Raw genomic sequence first — 19,483 nt, 5'->3', positions numbered from 1 at the left:
CAAAGTAACTTTTTTATTTTAAAGAGAATAAAACCAAGCAAAATAAAACAAAACAAAGCTAATCAAAACAAACCAGGGTAAATGACACAAGACTTCAAAACAATATGAAATCAACAATGGTTATCATAATGCCTCTTCCTGTCTTCAAAACAGTTGTAGATACCTTCAGACATAGTAAAAATCAAACAAAGCAGAACAGAGTAGAACCAAAAGAAAAAAAAAAAAACAATGATTGCAAAAAGGACTTCAAAACAAGACAATAATAAATCCAAAATGGCTACCATCGGATATAACAAAATCAAACACAAGAAAACAGAGTACCACCCAACCCAACAAAAGAAGGAAATTGATACAGGACTTCAGAACAGGATAATGAGGAATTAACAATGGCTACCACCTTTAGAAGGAGATCTCCTAAGCATGCCACACTGTGCACCATTATCTTCTGTCTAGATGATCAGACCACCAGCCCTAAACCTGCAAAGTCAGTGAAACACCAAATTCAAATTGCATTTCACCTCAATAGCTATCACCACAGCCTGTGTCTCTCCAGATCAGCCAGTTGTTTCTGGTGGTAGGGGTGGGGGGTGCAGAGAGGGGTTGGCTCTTCTTGTTTCCAGCCCACAAGCTGGAAGGGGCTGGAGTCTGGTTGTCCCCCTAGTGGCAGCCGGCTCATGGCACTGGTTCACAGGGAGGGTTTGCTTTTTGGTAACCTCTTGTTCTCTTCCCCCACAGCCTGCCAATGGCACTGACTCAGCAAATGGCATTTACAAACACCTAAAAATAAGTGACACGAAGTATTATGGAAATGCTAAGCCAAAGAGAGTTGGTGTTAATGTATTAATATCAAGCAACATAAAATTGAGGGGGAGGACAAAGAATTCCGAGTGGTTAAATGAGTCATTAAAACTCCGTGAAAATTTTTAATTCACAAAAGCAATACCAGAATCTAAATTTATAAGATGCTAATAAAATGTTGTTATTAGATATCTTAACTTATTAATAACATGAGTTTAAATATCACATGGTTTCTCTTTTATGAGAAACCTAAATTATACATAAAGAGCCAAGTAAAAGATGGATAACGGGCAGCGGGGAGGTAGACCTTTCTCAAATGAAAAGGAGATCAAGAGATGGAGGGAAGAGAAAGAGAACAGAGGGAAAGGGAATGAAAAAGGAATTAAGATGTGTCAAGCGCATGCAGCAGCTCCATACAAAGAAGGCAAACATGTACTAGTAAAATATTTTAAACATGTTTTAAAAAACAGAAGATTTAAAATACATTGGTCAGAAGACTGGAAGAAACTGACATATTCACCTTTAGTATAGAAGAGGTGCAGCACTTCCCACTCTGTCTTTAATAAACAAGACAACCAAAAATACAGAATACAGCGAGAGAGAGAGGGAGAGAGAGAGGATATTTAAACAATAGCAAGAACTGAAAGCTTCCTATTAAAAAACCGCTGTCCTTGGGAAAAACAAAAAGCACTTTAAAACACAACCTCACCACCTGAAATAAGAAAGACTTACATATCTTGGGATGAATTTGTTCAGAACACTGTTTAAATTTTTTTTTAAATCTTATTTCCCTTCTTCTGATTCCAAAAATAGTACAGCATAGCAAATAAAATCACAAGCTCTCAGGTAAGATCTGACTCGTAACATGCTGCTCCTCAGACCTAAGTGATCACATAAGTAATCAGCCCTGGATCACCCCCGGTCTCCTTGCTCCATCCCTCTCTCTTTTTCTCTTTCCCTCTGTCTTCCCCATTCTTTGTCTCTCCTTCTGTCTCTCTCTCCCCTCTCTCTTCTCTTCCACCCTCTGTTTCTATCTCCTCTCTCTGTCTCTCCTGTCTGTCTCTGTCTCTCTGTCTTTCTCTATCTTTATCTCTCTCAGTCTCTCTCTCTGTCTGTGTCTCTTTGTCTCTGTCTCTTTCACTCTCTCCACATCCCTTCTTCTCCAACCTGCACCCCCTCTCTCCTCAGGCACTGTGGGTTGAGCCCAGAGCCCTCACACTAAGCTGCCACCCCACTCTTTGTGTTTTGAGACTTAATACACAGCTAAATTGCCCACCCTGCACTCTGACTTGGGCTCTTCATGTCTCAGTCTCTCAGAGTGTTAGGATTACAGTTGAGCATCACCACACCCTGTTCCTGCAAATGTCATTGACACAGAAGGTGCATCTCTGGTGACAGACACACTCTGGGTGAGAAGCAGGGAGGGCTGAAGCTATTACCATGTGGAAGTAGAGCTGGGGACCCAATAGTGTGGATCAGGCACTGGGGACAGAGAAAAATGAGAGCTGGGAACACACAAAGGCCAGGGCTTTCAGAGATTCTGGCAGGCTTCTCTAGGAGCAGGCCCTGAGAATTGGAAAGAATGCCTGGGGAGGGGGCAGCATACACTGCAGTCCGTGAGTTGGGGGCCCAAGGACACAGTAGGGCACTTGGAGGCCAGGGTACCCCAGAGCAGGGAGCTTAGGCACCAACCGCCCTCTCCCATCATTCATTCGTGGAGTGTCCTCCAGGGAACATTTAATGCCCAAACCCTCCCAGCCCAGATGCATGCTGGACTGCACTGCTCCAGCCAAATGAGTTGGGTGCCAGCGCCAGGCAGAAAAAAGGAAGCATAAGGGAAAGGTTGTGCAGCAAGCCTCTGAGGATAGACTGTGTCCCGAATCTGGAGGGAGATCCTTCTACAAGGAGAAGACAGCATTGAAACGTGGGTCTCAGAAGGGGAGGGGGGTCCTTGTGCCTGGAGCCCCACGCTAACACAGGGAAGCGGCAGAAGCAGCATGTCCTCAGAGCCCACTTCCACGGTGCAGAGGGCAGAGTGGTGGGCTGCTGAGGCAGAGGGGCACAGCCTCTGGGGACAGAGACCCCCCTGACCGGGTAGATGGACAGCAGCAGGGCCATGCATCGTTTGTCTGGGGAGCTTCTTTCGGCTGTGACGTTTAATTAAAGCCAGGAGAGAAAGTGAGAGAGAAAATGAATACGCCCCCGCATGAGGGGAAGGAGCGTCTCCCTGCCGCCCTCCCTGTGGCGTGACTGTGACCGTGACCGTGACGGTGGGGCTGTCCCCGGAGCGCGCGATGGACGCGGCGGGAGAGCTGGAGGTTGCTGTGTGCTGAGGTTGTCTGAGAAGGAGCGATCCCGCGGCGCTCTTTCAGGGCTAAAATGGCTTTCTCGGTTCCCTGTTCTTAATTTGCTAGAGACTAGTCCGGAGAAAATAATTAGACTCGTTTCCATAATGTGTTTGCCTTACCACTTTCAATTAAGGACGAGAATAGAAGGAGAGCACAAGACAGCACAGGACCGTGGAAGTGCTTGTTTTTATGTCACCATGCCTCCAGGCGGGCTTGCGTGACATTTCCTGGGTTATTTTAAACTAATGAGTTCCCATGTCATTTCATCTAAAGCAGCTTTTTTAAGGTACAGTCAATATACAATAAGTTGCCCATACACACACTGCGGCACACATTCCTGAGAAGTCCACAGTATGCAGGATGAAACCACTACTGCGATCAAGATGGTTAGCACACCCATCACCTCAAAGGGCTCTCTGTGCAGCTAGTTAACCTCCTCTTGGACCCCTTTTGCTCATCCTGGGACCCCTGCCCTGATAAGCACCCACTCTCTGTCACTATAGCTTAGCTTACATGATTAGCCTGGTGTATAAATAAATTCACACAGCCTGTACTCTTTTTAATTCAGCCTCTCTTCATTTGCTATAATTATTTTGACATTCATCTGAGAATGTCAGATGTATTGATAGTTCATTAATTTTCATTGCTAAGTGGTCTTCAAGTTTTCAGGACCATAAAGTCAATTTTTTAAAATTTTAAGACACAGTCAATGTATTGATTTCCTACAACTGGCTTAACAAATTATCAAGAGCCAGATCATTTTTAACAACAGATAGTGATTCTCTTGCAGTTTTGGAGGCTGGAGTCCAAGCCCAAGAAGCCAGCAGACCCTGCCCTGCTAAAAGCCCCAGGGAAAACTCTGCCCTATGACCTTCACTTAGCTCCGGCCTTGTTTGCAGTCCTTTATAGGTAAATATATCACTTCCCTTCTGCCTCATGTTTATGTGGCAATAGCCTCTAAGTATCTCTGTCATATACGTCTGTCTTCTTACAAGGACACACTATATTGAATTAGGGGCTCATCCAACTCCAGAATGGCCTCGTCTTAGCTAATTAGATCTACAAAAGTCCTAACTCCAAATAAGTTCACATCCTGAGAGAAAGACAAGAACCTGAAACAGGGGACACTGTTTGTATTAGGCAAAACACCCAACACCAGCAATTTGGCTCACATTTCCAACGGGTTCTATTCATGGTCTAAGGCAGAAACAGGATGGTGGAAGGACATGGCTACAGAGAGTAGCTCAACTTATGGCAGCCAGGGAGCAGAGAGGTACCAGAAGAGAGGAGCTGGGGACAAGAATAGTCTTCCAGGTTGTAACCCTGTGACCCAACCAAACCCCAGTGTGGAGAGACTGGGGCAGTCTGTATTTGAGTAAGCACCTGAACTCATCCATGGATTAATCTGCTAGTGGCACAGTGCTCTCAAGATCCAATCACCTTTCCAAAGCCCCACCTCTGAACACACGAGACTAAGGAGGGCATTTAGACATAAACCATAAAACAAACCAAGACAGTGATTCTTTCACGTTAAACTTTATGCAGCTCTGCTCAATTAAACCAGAAGAAAGAATTAGTATTATTTTTTGGAATTCTCAACCCATCTTAAAATAATGTAAGCCAGGAATCACATTTCCCACAATGTGTTTCAAATCATTACATACAAAATTGCATTCTCTAAAAATAGCATAGTGTGGTGCAACAAGCTTGGTGAACGCCTAGTTGGAAAGAGGAGTGTCTTTACTGAGGGTGTCTCTACAGCTGGAGCAAGCGTGACTCCATTCTTTCTCAGTGCACTGCCTCTTTCAGAAGGGCTATAAAAGGACTGAAAAGCAATGTGCAACTTCATTGCTGTGCTCTTGAAAGCCACTAAGGGGAAATACACCACATTGTGCACAGTGAAAATGCTTTCCAAATCCTCACCCGCATCCCCACAATTTCCCCCAAAGCCAGCTCTGTGCATCCCAGGAGCTGCCTTCTTCTAAAAAAGCTCCCAATCTTTTCCCTGAAATATCTGATCTGACCTTGTCTCTTTGCCTCTCTTCCTTAATTACTGTCCCAAATGTCCCCCCCTACAAACAGGAAAAGATCTCTTCCCTTTTGATGTAGACAAATCCATCTTCAGGTCAGATCTCTGGGTTTCTGCCCTGCTACAAGCCTACTAAAATCCTCTCAGACAGGACAAAAGAAGGCTGGGTAGGATTTCAAACAATGAGATCCTGAAGAATCAAGTGGTTCCATGTGGACCCAGCGAAAGGCAGTGAAAGCAGAGCAGAGACTGACACTCCAGGAGGAGGGTGCCCCACTCTGACAAGTGATGGAAAGTGTCATCACCTGAATCTGTACCTGATCTACCCAGATATAGACTGCCTCACTGTCTTTCCACCAGCTTCCAGATAATCTGTGTATGTGCCAAGATTCACTGTTCTCAGATGTCAACACCTTCTTTTTCTCCTCCCTGTCTACGACTTCTGCTTCATCATCATTTCTTGGCTCAGTCCACCAACTGACTCCTTCTTATACAAGTAAACAATCTGCCTACAAAGTAAGCTAATAAGCATGATGCAAAAATAACCACCAAATGTCTCTGAATTGTTCTTGGGCAGAAATCATTATTTCTTGCCATCCCTGTCACTTAAATGACACTTCAAAACAAATATTCAGGTGGGATATGCCATGTACTGTAGCTTTTAAGAAATACACTCTACACTTGCAGATAGAAGCCTTTCTGATGATACATGGAGATTCCAAATGTGTACACACACACACACACACACACACACACACACACACACACACAAACCAATTACCAGCATTGTTACCAGCCAGGTCTATAGCACAGCCATGTTTTCAGTTGGGAGCCATTGTTTCATTCAAAGTATAAACTCAGAACACAATTTAATTTTCCTACCATTTCCCTTTAAGGGTAAATTCACTATCTGTAGGTGAAATCTAGGATAGATCCAATGAATTATGAAATGATTACTTTAAATAGCACAGAAAGCCTCTATTTGGAGGTTGAATGACCAATCCTTGATAGCAATGATTTGGTGTCCCTGGATACCACCCAGCTAGGCTTGCGATGTCTGTCAGACCAGGGGGCAGAGGCTGTGAGGCGAGAGGCTGTGGGGAGATCCTGTCCCAGCACACAGATGTGCTTTCTCCCTTACAGCAGCACTCTGGTGCCAGGAGAACTCCTGCCCATGCTCCCCTTTTGGAAGTACCCACTGGGGTGTCTTTGTATGTAGTTCCAAAGGCAGTTCTCACAATGCAGGACTGCTTGCCTCTGGCTGCTCTCTACATACAGCTAGAGCTCAAATGCTCCCCGTTGGAGGTCTTAGCACACCTTTTAAGCAGTTCTCTTCCTGAGGACCTGAAATAGTTTAAGATCAGGTGACAGGGAGCACACTCCCTTCCCATGGGCAAGCACCACCTGCAAACCCCACCGAAGACACATCACTCTCCCCTAACCTCCCACCTTTCTCCTGCAGGAGGCAGGCTTCCATTTTCTGGGCAGCCAAAATCCAGGGGCTGCATCCCAACTTCTTTGAATTACCCTCATGGAGCCCCTACTCACCAAATTAGGCTTGAAATGAGGAAGCTCTAGCATCCCTGCACTGCCTAGCAGCATGTGATTCTCTAAAACTACTCACCACAAGGTCCTCTCTCAACTGTGCTCTGTTCAGCCTATGAAAGAGGAACCCAAAAGATTCAAAATCGAGTTTTTCTATAAATGCTGCCTATAGTAATCCAGCACCTCATTTTGGAAATTCATATCCTTGTATCCACGTCCTCATTAGAAAATTCAATTTTAAGATTCTGTTAGAATGAGACAAGTGCCAGAAGGCCAAAATGTTACATGCACTTCCCTTTAAAAAAAAAAAAAAAAGAAAGAAAGAAAAGAAAAGAAAGAAAGAAAAAAAATCGCACAGGTCTAGCATGTACAATGTTGGTCTTTGATACTATATTGACCTGATTCTCTATGTGTATATAATGTAGGGAGAGAAAAGGAAACATATGCAAATGTGAAAAAAACTCACGACCCAGAGCAAGAGAGAAAAGCAAAGTTGAATTTTAAGTACCTCTTTGAAGTTTTGAAAGGTACATTCTAAATTCCAAAATGAGCTTTGAAATGAAATATTCTCAAATAGTTTTTAAAATTACTTACTGAAACAATCCACATGAGTCAAAAATACATAATTTTTTAGGCAAGTAAATGCAGTTTATACTTTGGGTAGCCATACGGTAATATCAAATAATCTAGATTTAAATTTACTAAAATTTTTGTTCAAACTATATTGCTTTCTTAGTTACTTTTTGTTGCTGAAACTAAATACCCGACACCTACAAGTTAAGTGAAGAAAAGTTTGTTTAGCTTACAGTTTGTAGAGGTTTCAATCTATAACTGACTGGCTTCAAGACAGGGTGGCATGGCAGAAGAAATGGTCCATGTCGAACAGGACAGGCAGAAGGTAGCAAAGCAGAGAAGCAGCAGTTTCTTTCTGTCCCTTTATATTCCATCCAGGCAGGGTGGGGCCACCCACATTTAGGATGAGGCACTGTTAATCCCAGCATCACAAACCCTAGGCCAGCCACCTTTGAAAGTCTCCACCTGTGACCCCATGAGGTTTTGGGAGAATATCTAATAGAGGCCATAACAACGATTAAAATTTAAAATTAACCAAATGTTTTTTAATGGTGTTATCCATTTTAAGAAGTGCATGTAAGAGTGTGTGTGTGTGTGTGTGTGTGTGTGTGTGTGTGTGTGTGTGTGTTGTGTATGAGTGTATGCACCCAGCAACCAGGACACCCTAGGTCCAATTCTTAGTACTACAAAAAAATATATAATAATGTTAAGCGTCTGTATAATAAGAAGATTCCACTTCCAAGTGATAGGATTACAGGTAATTTTCAGTTTTGCTTTATATTTTTCTATATTCTCTGATTTTTTGCATTGACTCTTTTTAACTTTTATGGTAAATAGAAAACCAAGGAAGATGTCTTCCTTGAAATAAAATGTACTTCTCTTAAAATATGAAATATTTATTCAGTATAATCACGCATGAGCTCACTGTTAGGAAGCCCAATAAGAGTATTTTGAATATTAACTGTAGCTTAGTTTCATTTCTAAATTAAGCAGTTTCACATATAAGTATGTGAAAAAAATTTTAAACAGATTGATGAGTTAACTTACTTGCAAATTAGCCTATTTATGTTCTCACTAATATATATTTCTTTTCTTCAGTAGTTGTAAACAGGTTGTAAGTAAAAGTTAAAAATGCTTAAGCTTTCCCCCAATCACACAATAGGAAAATATGCTCGAATTGAGTAGCTTATAATCCTGATAAAATAGCTTGCTTCTCTATACTTGATATATACATTGTGTCTGCAGTTTCCAATCCATACAGACTTGTAGTCTGCATGTTTACTTAAATGTTCCACAGTCCCTATGATATGTTTTTCTTGTCTCGATTCTTCCTAGAACCCACAGGTGGAGCTGTAACTGCTCAAGGAACACCCTGGAGTGGAGGTGTCGATGACAGAAGTAGCCGCCCGGGGTGTGCAGTGCGTTCTCATCTAACCCTCCTTAGATAGCACAGCACTTACAGATGTAGCATAAACATGGGCAAGAATGATCTAGCTTAGCATCATTTTTTAATTGGGGCTTCTATTTCTGGCACTGTGTCATTTGCTTTCCATAATAGCTTAACCATAGCAATTGGCAAAGCATCGCTGTTGGTTTGGACAGTAGACAAAGGGACACTGGCAAGCTGTATTTCCAAAGAGGCGTGGAGAGAAATTTAGGATTTTGCTTGGGGTACAAATTAGATGTGAGCATGGCTAATTGAATTTAAACTAGAGTCCTGGAGCATCTTTACATCCAGGGAACACCTAAGGAATACTCCCCAACTCTTCTCCTTGCTCCTCTTTTAACCAGCTGAATGTTAATTTTTCTAGGTTGAAAGTGTATTTTCCTGAGAATAGCAAATGAAGATACTGGAAACTTGGATTCCCCTACATTGTTGGGAGCTAATGACCAAAATATCAACCCATTTGTACGTGAGACATAAGTAGGCAGCTTTGTTTTTCTATGATGGAGACATTTCTGGTAGTTCTTGTCATTAGAGACAAGACACAAACAGAAATGGGAAATACTGGGGCTGGGGAATTATGTTTACATCTTCATGAGATACAAAAGAGTGAACTCTCAGAAGCCTTTAGCTTCCAAGAGTTAAGTCTCTTCTTTATGCATTAGTCAATTTTTCTTACTATACCAAATACCTAAGATCATCAAATTACAAAGAGAGGAGTTATTTTGGCTCATAGTTCTAGAACTTTCTACCCATGGTTAGTCTCATCATTTCAGGAGAATGGTGGTACAGTACACCACGGCCGAAGTGCATGGTGGGTCAAAGTCACTCATTACATGACAGGGGCATAAAAAAAGAGAAAGACTCCCAGGTTCCTAATCCTCTGTAAGGACATGTCCCAGTGTCCTAAGGATTTCCCACTAAGCCCACCTTTTAAAATGTTCATTCCTCTCTTGAGCACCAGTTGGGGACAAAGCCTTTACTACATAGACCTATGGGGACATTACACATCAAAATATAGCACCTGTGAAAAGCCAACTGTGTTTGTTTCCCAGCTTGCTATGGCAGCTTCCCAGTTTCTGACATCACGTAAGCTCTTCAAATGTCATGTAAAGACTGTGAAATGCATGTGCAAAGAAATTTCTTTTGTATTCACTTTTCAAAATAAAACTCGGTTGAATGCATTGGAAAATCTCATCAAAACTGAATAACTTAAAAATTGCTCCAAATTAACAGTGGCTTGACTATAAAAATTAGGGCAAAAAATATTAAAAGTAGAAAATTCTATGTCAGATTATTTTCCTTCCATTTTTTTCATTGCTGCCACCGTGATTTGGGAATGCACAAAATTGGTTCTTTGTAAGTAGGGGATTTAATCTGTAGTTTTATTTTTAAAGAAAGACTTCTGATAGGAGAGTCAGAGCATTGTTTCTCAAAAGAAGTCTCAGCAGTACTAGGCATAACTACTTCTTTGCAGAATTTTTCTTGAGTCTTACACCAAGAAGTTCTGACTTAGATTGGCTAGACACAGTGAGAGGTGGGCTCATGGTATTTTAGAATTTCCATGAATAGCTCTACTCCATGGCCAGCTGTGAGAACTACGCACTAGAATAACACTTCTCAAACTTCTGTGCACACAGTCACATGAAAGTACTGTGAAATGGAGATTCTAGTTCAGGTCTACAGTGGCAGGGTTCTACCATTTTACACACAGATCTATGAGAGGGAATTTATTAGGAAATTGTCATGTGTGTCCCAGGACCACTGCCTGCTGGCTAGAGCTCCAGGGAAGCTGTTATGCAGCACAACTCAGAACTTGTCCATCAGCTGCAGGGACAGGGAAGTAGATGGTGCATCTATTGGATCAAGACTGGCAGCCTGAGAACATGGGGAGGAAGCCACATGCCTAAGTCCTAGAGTACAGAGGCTAAAGATCCCAGGCCACTCACGGCCTGTGCAAGAGACAAGTGTATCCCAGATATCAAAGATGAGATAGGTTCTTCTGTATTTGTGTTCTCTGGTGACCACTCACAGTGAATGTGGGTCTCTGTATTTCCATCCAGCCCCCAGGTGATGCCGCCAGCCCAACGAGCCCACTTTGTACAACCAGATATTAATACTTATGAAGAAAACGTCCTCTCCACCAAAGGTACTCTTGCAGTCACCGTTTGAAACATGCTAAAGCCTGGTTTAACCCGTAAGAGTTGTGACTGATCCATTGAAGGTGAGTTCCAGGTAGTTCCACTGTGTGACCAAAGCCAACAGCACTTCCCTAGAAGGTTGAATATGAATTATGCATGAACCTTGCCTGTGACTTTCTCCTAAAAGGTGGTGTTGGTTTTCTGCTTGCTGGATGATCTCCCAATCTTTCTTCATTCTCCTCCCTCTACTTTCAAGGTAGTCTGTTGTTTTAAGGTCCCCCGTGAGTAGCCCCAGCATGACACTGTATTCTCACAGCAAAGTTCTTCTACACAACCAATTATCTCTGGAGACTTTGGATGTACAGACAAGCTATTTGCTTAAGAACAGAGACCATGTGCCTTCCTCACTCTGATCCTCCAAACTCAGCTCCTGCAGCTTCAAAAGCAGCACAAAGGTTGGAAGTCAGACAGGGCACTCTGCAGAGAGGTGGCTTTCATGACAGGAGGCAGCCGTCTGAACTTCAGTCCTCCCATGAGTGTGTGGGAGGGCTGGAGGAAGGCTAACCTTTTCTAGAGAGGATCTGTGACAAAGCAGAAATCTACTTAAATATCAAATTCCATGTTGAAAGTTAGAGATGTTGAACTTTATGCTACTCTTCAAATGACTGAATCAGAGCTTATTACCAAGTTTCAAAGCTAGCAGAGATTTGCACAAACCTGGGATGCACTGAAGAGATCAAGAGCAGAAATCACACTAAACACTTGAGAAGAACTCAGTGGATCTTTATTCTATCTGCATTACTGCATCTAAAATGGTGAACTGCTCACACCACAAGGGTTCCTGCTCCCAGCACAAACCAATAGAAAGAATTACAACTCCCCTTTGCATAACACACAATATTCATCTTGTACTGAGTTTTCTACCTTTGTCCCATCACTTAAGCCTCCCCCAAACTGAAGAAACACTGTCATGAATCCCAGTTGTTCTGCATAATGGCTTGTAGGTTTCCAAACATGTTCCGACAGAGGAATTCATTTGATCCTCTTAAAGGCCTATACTCCCAGCTGAAATTATCCACATTTCACATATGTGGAAACTAGGCCTCAGAAAGGTTAAATAACTAACCCAAAGTCACACAGTACAAAGTAACAAAGTTAAGAAACCGGGTTTGACCAGGTGGCCTTTTCCCCTCACACTTTGATAGATAACTGACTCCCTTGGGCTTAGCACATCATTTGTCTCTGTTCAAAGAGATTTACAAAACTAGTCATTATTCTTTTTCTCTCACAAGATATCCAGCATCTTCTTCTGGCAATGTGCTCAGGACTTAGATACGCAAAGATTTAGAAATCACTAAGAAGAAATGTTGTCTTTTTTTAAATTCTTGATTACTTCTAATTTTCTGGATCCCAGCTACTTGCAGATTGTATTATCAGTGATTTCATAAATAACTAGATGGTTTACTCCACTGTCCTATAAGAAATACTATCTTTGAAACAAACTAAAGTCTAAAAACTTAACAAATTATTCTAGTTTCCAAGATTGGTAAAAAATATCATAGTTATACAGCAGATTGCTCTCCAAAAATGCCATCTGGTGTCTCCATGAACCCCTCCTCAAGGTGCCTGGCCTGCCTCCTCTGAAGAGACTGATCCTGCATTCCTGTCCTGAGTAGGTTTAGTATTTACGGCAGCAGGGCCACTGTGTGGTTTAGAAGTCTAGGTCTTAAAACATGACACAGCTATCAAGGGTTCTTCTGAGGTACTGCAATCCAGCCACTAAACTTGCCAGATCAGAGAAATTACCCAGACAGGCTCCAGGTGGGTGCACCAGACCCATGAGTGGAGACCTGTGCAGTGATTCCAGCTCAGTCACCCAGACCCTCTTCATCCTCCAGCCTTTCAGCTGGCATTCCAGACATCCAGGAACAGATGGAGAACTCTTGCTTCATTGTCCCCAAAATCCTGGCCCGTGGAACCCAGCATCATAACACAATAGCTGTGCCACATCAGTATATGTTGGGGTTGTTTCATGTCAATAAATAACTGATACAATGGATTGATTTTTCTAGAATTCGTTATGATTTTGGTATCAGGCTTTCATGATAATTGGACTATTAAATCTGAGCTTATTACATTTGATTTAAGGGTGTTAGAAACCACAATTTGTAGTTACTGTAGTAAAATTTAAATGATAGGTATGTTGTAAGTAAGAGAAAAATCTAAATGTAAACAATGTGCAATTGCTAACCACACATCATTAAACTGGCATGAAAATAATAAAGAACAGAAATTGAGAATATTACACTAAAATTGAAACTCAATGTATTAAAGAAAAATGCCTGGTTAGTTTTTTAATGTCCTACTTAGAGATAACGAAGGCACAATTATGACTATGCTTAATTTTCAAATGACAAAAATACCTAATTACATTGTATTTAAGCAAAATGTAAGTGGATATGTAAACTAATTAGAAATGAATTTCACTTTCATATTATATTGTCATGCATGTAATGTTATTTCTTTCTCATTACTATGGAAAATGGAAAAATACAAGAGTTGAAAAGGAATTGGGAAAAATGCTTTAGAAAAATAAATACATTAGCTTGGTGGATGGATTTTAGCTCCTTCAGAAATTTAATAAGCTCCTAACATTTCCAGTTTCAAAAAATCTTGTATGTTTGAAGGTAGCATATAGTAGGTATATAATAATGAAACAGGACAATAATTATACTACTATTATGTTGCAAGACTCTTACTTTATGACTTTCTCATTTAACTTTTTTTTTTTTTTTTTTTTTTTTTTTTTTTGTACTGGGGATTGAACTCACAACCTTGCGATTGTAAGGCAGGTGCTTATGCCACTGAACTAAATTCCCAGCTTAACTCTTTTTTTTAATGTGAACCTGGGAATAAATGTGTGAGAGGGGAAGATGAGGCCACACTGGACACTTCCTGGATTTATTGCTGCAGTTTTGATGAGCCCATTTCTCTCTGCACTCCCTACTTATGGTTTTCTAATATTTGATTAATGTTAAGCAAAAAAATCCTTTCAGCAAGTTAATTCTAAATTTGATCTCAAAACTTTGTTTTCGGGGGAGAAAAAAGAGGCATTTGCTCATTTTTTAAATCAGGTTTTTCATTTTCTTATTGCTAAATTTTAGGAGATTTTTTGTGTACTTTATCAATAGTCCTTTACTGGATATTTCCTTCACAAATAAGGAATGAGACAGCACAAAAATAAAAACAGAACAGCAAAATACAAGCAATCCTGAATTCCCCAAAATCACCACATGCCATTGAACATATCCTAACTCTGCATTTCTTTCACATGATACAGAAATAAATGTATGTTTGGTCTTTGTTTAAACATTCTAGGAAAACCAGCACCTGGGACATAGGAAGTAATAATTTACATTTATATATTGATCACATCACAAGAAGTAAAAGTTTATTATAGCCCTAGGTTCTTTGTAAAAGCATTACAATAATTACTATATGTCAGGAAATGATTTTGAGAGCAATTTTTTAACTTTTGTCTTCTTGTTCCCCTGTGTCTTTTGTACCTCTTAGAGTTACCATATTTCATCTCTATAATAGCACAGTTCATGTCCACAGACATACACTGGGGCTCTGCTTATCTCTTGGCATCATTTCCCAAAGAGAAGCACCCTCCAAAAGCCCCATCCCTCTGTCTAGAGCTGAACCAATCCAAGTCCTTCCCTGAGGTCTAACAAAATCTTACCCCCAAAGTCTTCGGCAAGCTACAATTGTGTCTCTTCATGGGCTATTTATGCAGTCCTATCCTCAGTGCAGAAGAGTTTTCTCTAATCATCTTCTCATTCCTTTCTTTTGACTTACTCTGGATGAATTCAACATGTTTACCACTTCTCAGTAACTCACTTCACATCTAACCACTTTCCTACCGATACATGTTATATCTTGAACAAGCCATGCCCCTGATCTGGGGCCTCTGTGCATGCCATATTCTTTACCTAGAAGACAGTGGCTCCCCTGCCCCTTAGGTTCCTACTCAAATGCCACCTTTCCAGAGAGACCTTCCCTCAATTTCCTGTACATTAAAATCTCTTGCTGGCATTCTTTCTTCACATATCCTGCTTTTAAATTCTCCTTACTATTATTGCCTGATTTTCAAGTAGCATCTTATATTTTGTCTGTCTCTACTCATTCAAATTTAACCTTTACCAGAGAAGAGACTTTGTTCTTGCTCAGTGCTACTCCTTCAGCTCTGAACTCAGTGTAGGTCCCCAATAACTATTGTGTTAGATGAATGCCTTACAAAACAACTCCCTTGCTGAGTATTTCTCTGCTGCTTTTTCAACTGAGTCCTAGGAGTTTCTGAACAGCCACATTTATACATTTCATAAGAAATGCATGAACAAGGAAGTGCATTCAAACTATCTTATAAAACCTCTTCTTTCCAAAGATGAGAATCTGAAGTCCAGGGTGCGCCAAGTGAAGGACCCAAAAACACACAGCTATTCATTGCACGCTTGCTTTTGGCAGAAAATAAAAACCCCGGCTGGAGTTGTTTACCAGCCTCACAAAGGAAGGCCCCCTTCTGTGTGTGAGCCTCTCCTGATTTCCATGGCATCTGGAGAGCTCAGGGCGGGAAGCAGGTGCAGCCAGCTGGCTTTGTTTTCTCACAGGCCAGAGCAATACATGGCCTCGACCTTAAGCGCGTTAGCAAAGAAGAGACTGGGAAAGCGGAGAACAGAAAGCCTCCACGTCCTTCCTCCTGTCATTATCTTTGGCTACACAGAGGCATGAAATAAATATCTGTCAAATAAAGGACTCTCCTACCCCTGGAGCCAGAAGTGGGACAGCACAGGGGAATGTTACCTGAGGTGCCCCAATCCTCCCTCCTGGCTTTTGTCCCCAAGAGCAAGTGCTTCTCTTCCTTCCCCACCTCCCCAAGCACATGTGCAGGGACTCCCTGAAGGATAGTGCTTTATAATGATGAATGCCTTCCAACTTGTTTGATAACAGAGCTCTATTCTCAAGGAATCCTGATTAGCATCTCATGGATTTTTTCCAGCATGCTGAGAAATGCTGCCATAATACAGAATTGCCAAGCAAGAGGCTGGATGGCCGTCTCCAGAGGAGCCTCCAGTTGAGAGGGAGGAACCTGAGGTCTAGCGAGAGTTCATGCCAGGATCCCCTTCCCAGTGACTGGTGACAGGGGAAGCTTCAGGTCCCAGGATTTTCCACTAACTCAGGGTCTATTGAATTACACCAATTTGAATTTCTGGAAAAGAATCAGATTCAATTACACCATTGCCATAGAATGCCATTCCTGAGGCACTCATGGAAGGGAATTAAATCTAGCAAAGAGTTGCTAGCTAATTTAATAAAACCCAACACATCTAGAATATATATGTGTGTATACAAGTATAATGTTACATCTACATAGGAGTGTATCTATGACACTTCAAACACACAAGGTATACAGAACAATATAATGAACAAGTTATATTATTATATTATGTTCAATAATGAACAGAATAATATAATGAACCAACCAACTTTAGATATAAAATATCAGAAATACCTCTTTTGTATGTATAGTAAGTTCTCTTATGAGAATTTGGATGCTAGAATTTGGATTTCCTGCTTATTTGTAAAGTGGAATGCATTTTCAAATGTTTGTTGACCATTCATATTTCCCCCTCTAATAATTTACTGCTTAAGTAGTTAATCAATTTTTCTAATGGATTGTTCATCTTTACAAGACTTCTTCAGGTATTCTGGAATTTGCTTCTTCATATACAGTGATTATATACACTTTGAATATTTTTCCTTAGACTACAGCTTCTCATCTTAATTTTTCAGCTAAGCATACAAGAAACATAATTTTTTGATGCATTTTCTTCAAGGGTTCTGATTTTTAATTTTAAAAAAATCCTTTCTTACCCCAAAATTCATAAATATATTATTTTTCAGTTTCTTCTAAAAGATTTAATTATCTACTTTCTACATTCAAGTCATTAGTCCAATCTGGAATTTATGTAGGTTATGGAGGACAGATCCAAGTTGATTTTCCCATAATTAACTAACACTATTGAGTATCCCATCTTTTCCCCACGGACCTGCAATGCCATCTCCACAGTTTGTCACATTCCCACATTTGTGTGGACCTGATCTTTTCTTCTATTCCTGTGTCATCTCTTGAAGTCATAAAGCTGACATATGGATTTTATTTTTTCTCCCTTTACAAAATAACTAAAGCTGATCAATAGATTTGCAAGACCTCATGACACCATTTTGTGCATCGATGTTACTTTTCATAGTATAAAAAGTAAACAGTTAGCTATTGGTGTAATGATACATTGCTGAGTTCTAATTGCTAGCAGGCTGTGCTATTTGGGCCTCCAAATCTTGTCTTTTCTGTCCTCTTGGAAGCAACCTTCTTCTCACCCACAGCCCATTTTCCTGGCTCACCCTCCTCACCCAGATGACTGATGGGAGCAAAGGCTGACAACCCTCAGGTTGAGCTGTTGGCACCCTTGCCAGACATCCTGTCTGAGGTTTCCATCCCACTGAGCAACCTGAGAATAAGAACAGCACCATGTTTAATACTATTTCTTATAACCTAGAAAATTGAAAATAGGAAGTTCCTTATCATTATTGGATTTAGAAGATAAGTAAATGCTCCAATATTCTCTTAGGCCTAAAACAAACAAGAGTAAAGAAATGGAAAGACCATCAGGTTACTGACTCACAAGTGTGGTCCAGAGAAAGTAATCAGTATTAGGATGATCCCAAACATTAAGATCTAGAGGCCCCAGGAGGGCTGGGAAAAAACCCATCCTGAGAAGCAGAGTCTGAGAGCACTATAGAATTGTGGGCTACGGTGTGTGGAAGCATTTTGTAAACATTAAAGCCCTCCACTCTTACACAAGGTAAAACCTGAGGATCAGCAGCTTTGGGGAACTCAGGATATTCCTGATATTCATTTATACTTCTGAAATACTAGCTTTTTAGAAATTCAAGCTAGATGCAAGAAATAATCAAGATCATTTTTTAAACACTATGAAAAACAGGGCACACAATCTATCAAAAAAGAAGATAGTACAGTGCTGCAAAGAGCTCAAAGATAATGTGACCTGCCCCATCTTGATGACAGTTTGAAATGACTTAGAAAAAAATAACAACCCTTTCACAGCAAAACTGATAAATAGTCAAAGCATAGAGATAGCTACTGTCTGTTTTGAGTAATTCAATATTTCTCTTTTGTTTCCCCAGTCGAGCACAAATATTTTCATGTTGCTGCTAGGAGTTGTTTTCATGAACAGAGGTAAAAGCTTTTATGAAATAAAAAAAATGATGATTCTCTTTTCTATCCTGCCATTGACTGTATTATGCTTTAACTACTGTAATTTTTTTTTCTTTTATTTTTTCAGTGGAATACTAAGGCGCCAATTCTAACAGAATAGCCAAACAACGTAAGACCTTAATAATTAAATACCAGGAAGTGATGACCGTTGACATCAGTTTTCAGAATTTGGAGCACAAAGAAGTGAAAAGACTAAGTACGCAGTCACATGGCAAGTTGCAAAGTTTTCTGGCTTTAAATTTCTCCTCTGTATGTTTAGTTTTGGTTACTCTGCATTATAACTTAATTAAAATGAATCAAGTACATAATACATGATGGCTTTTGGGGAAAAAGAAACAAACTTTGACAGTTTGGTGATTTGGACCATAATGAAATTGATGAGGAATTAGAGCAAGTTTCCAGACAGTCTTGCTGGTCATCAACCCTGCATCCAATTCTATCTCCTCTGAAGTTTAGTGCTGAATTTCCCATCCAGAATCTGAAAAATGCCTCCATCTACCTCCTTAGTGCAGGGAGGCGTGGCACGTGCTTTATAAAAACTAGTAACAATGGTGCCAGAGGAAAGGACAAAAACAGAAACAGCTGTGGCAGCGCACATAATCAAAAAGGTACTGTGTATGTAATCCTAGAAGCTTTCAGTCAATGGTTTCTTCCATCTCAGTAATCATGTTGGTAGATGAGCTAATTGCAAATTTGTTAAATATTCATAACTAGCAATTTCTGCTAAATGACAATGAACTGTCACAGTTGAAAGGAGTACAGACCCTGTGTGACATAATTTTATAGGCTGCTTCCTGTCAGTGCCCCGGATCACATTCACTTACTACCGATGGCACAGGCATTACTGAGGGGGGCCTGCAGGCAGGTACACAGAGGCAGAGAGAGGAAACATCACCCTACCAGGCCACCATGTGAGACACTAGGCAGATGGCTAGAGGTTCAAAGCTCCAAGTCTTTACGTATCTAAGATTTTGCACAAGTAAATTTGAGGGATACATTGGAACAGACCTTAAATCTATTCCATTTTAACATCTTGCTGTAAACACTGCCCTGCTGAAGTGGGAAAACTAGATGAATAGTTCTGTTTTTCTAGTGATTTCCCTTTCTGTAACATGGGATCTCAGTATACAAAGTTGGAGTCCAGGGACCAGCTGCACCTGGCATCAGGTGACAGGAAGAAGGATCTTGAGCCTCACCCCAGTCCTTACATTTCAGCAAGACTTGGATCTCCAAGTGAATCTATTACAC

The 19,483-nt window shown here is 40.8% G+C and overlaps 1 long non-coding RNA gene across 1 annotated transcript in view; it reads left to right on the top strand.

Annotated features, from left to right (window-relative positions):
• Positions 1 to 18,421, top strand: part of LOC134475881 (uncharacterized) — a 40,587-nt gene extending 22,166 nt beyond the window's left edge. Inside the window, exons 2-4 of the long non-coding RNA XR_010047209.1 lie at positions 10,801 to 10,961; positions 18,145 to 18,196; positions 18,303 to 18,421. This is a non-coding gene — a long non-coding RNA (uncharacterized LOC134475881). The remainder of the gene's footprint in view (positions 1 to 10,800; positions 10,962 to 18,144; positions 18,197 to 18,302) is intronic.
• The last annotated feature ends 1,062 nt before the right edge of the window (positions 18,422 to 19,483 follow it).

Source organism: Cavia porcellus, unplaced genomic scaffold (genome assembly GCF_034190915.1).
Source record: "Cavia porcellus strain 051 isolate PalLab524CR breed Dunkin Hartley unplaced genomic scaffold, mCavPor4.1 scaffold_5, whole genome shotgun sequence".
Taxonomy (NCBI): Eukaryota; Metazoa; Chordata; class Mammalia; order Rodentia; family Caviidae; genus Cavia; species Cavia porcellus.
This window is presented reverse-complemented; position numbering and strand designations above follow the sequence as displayed.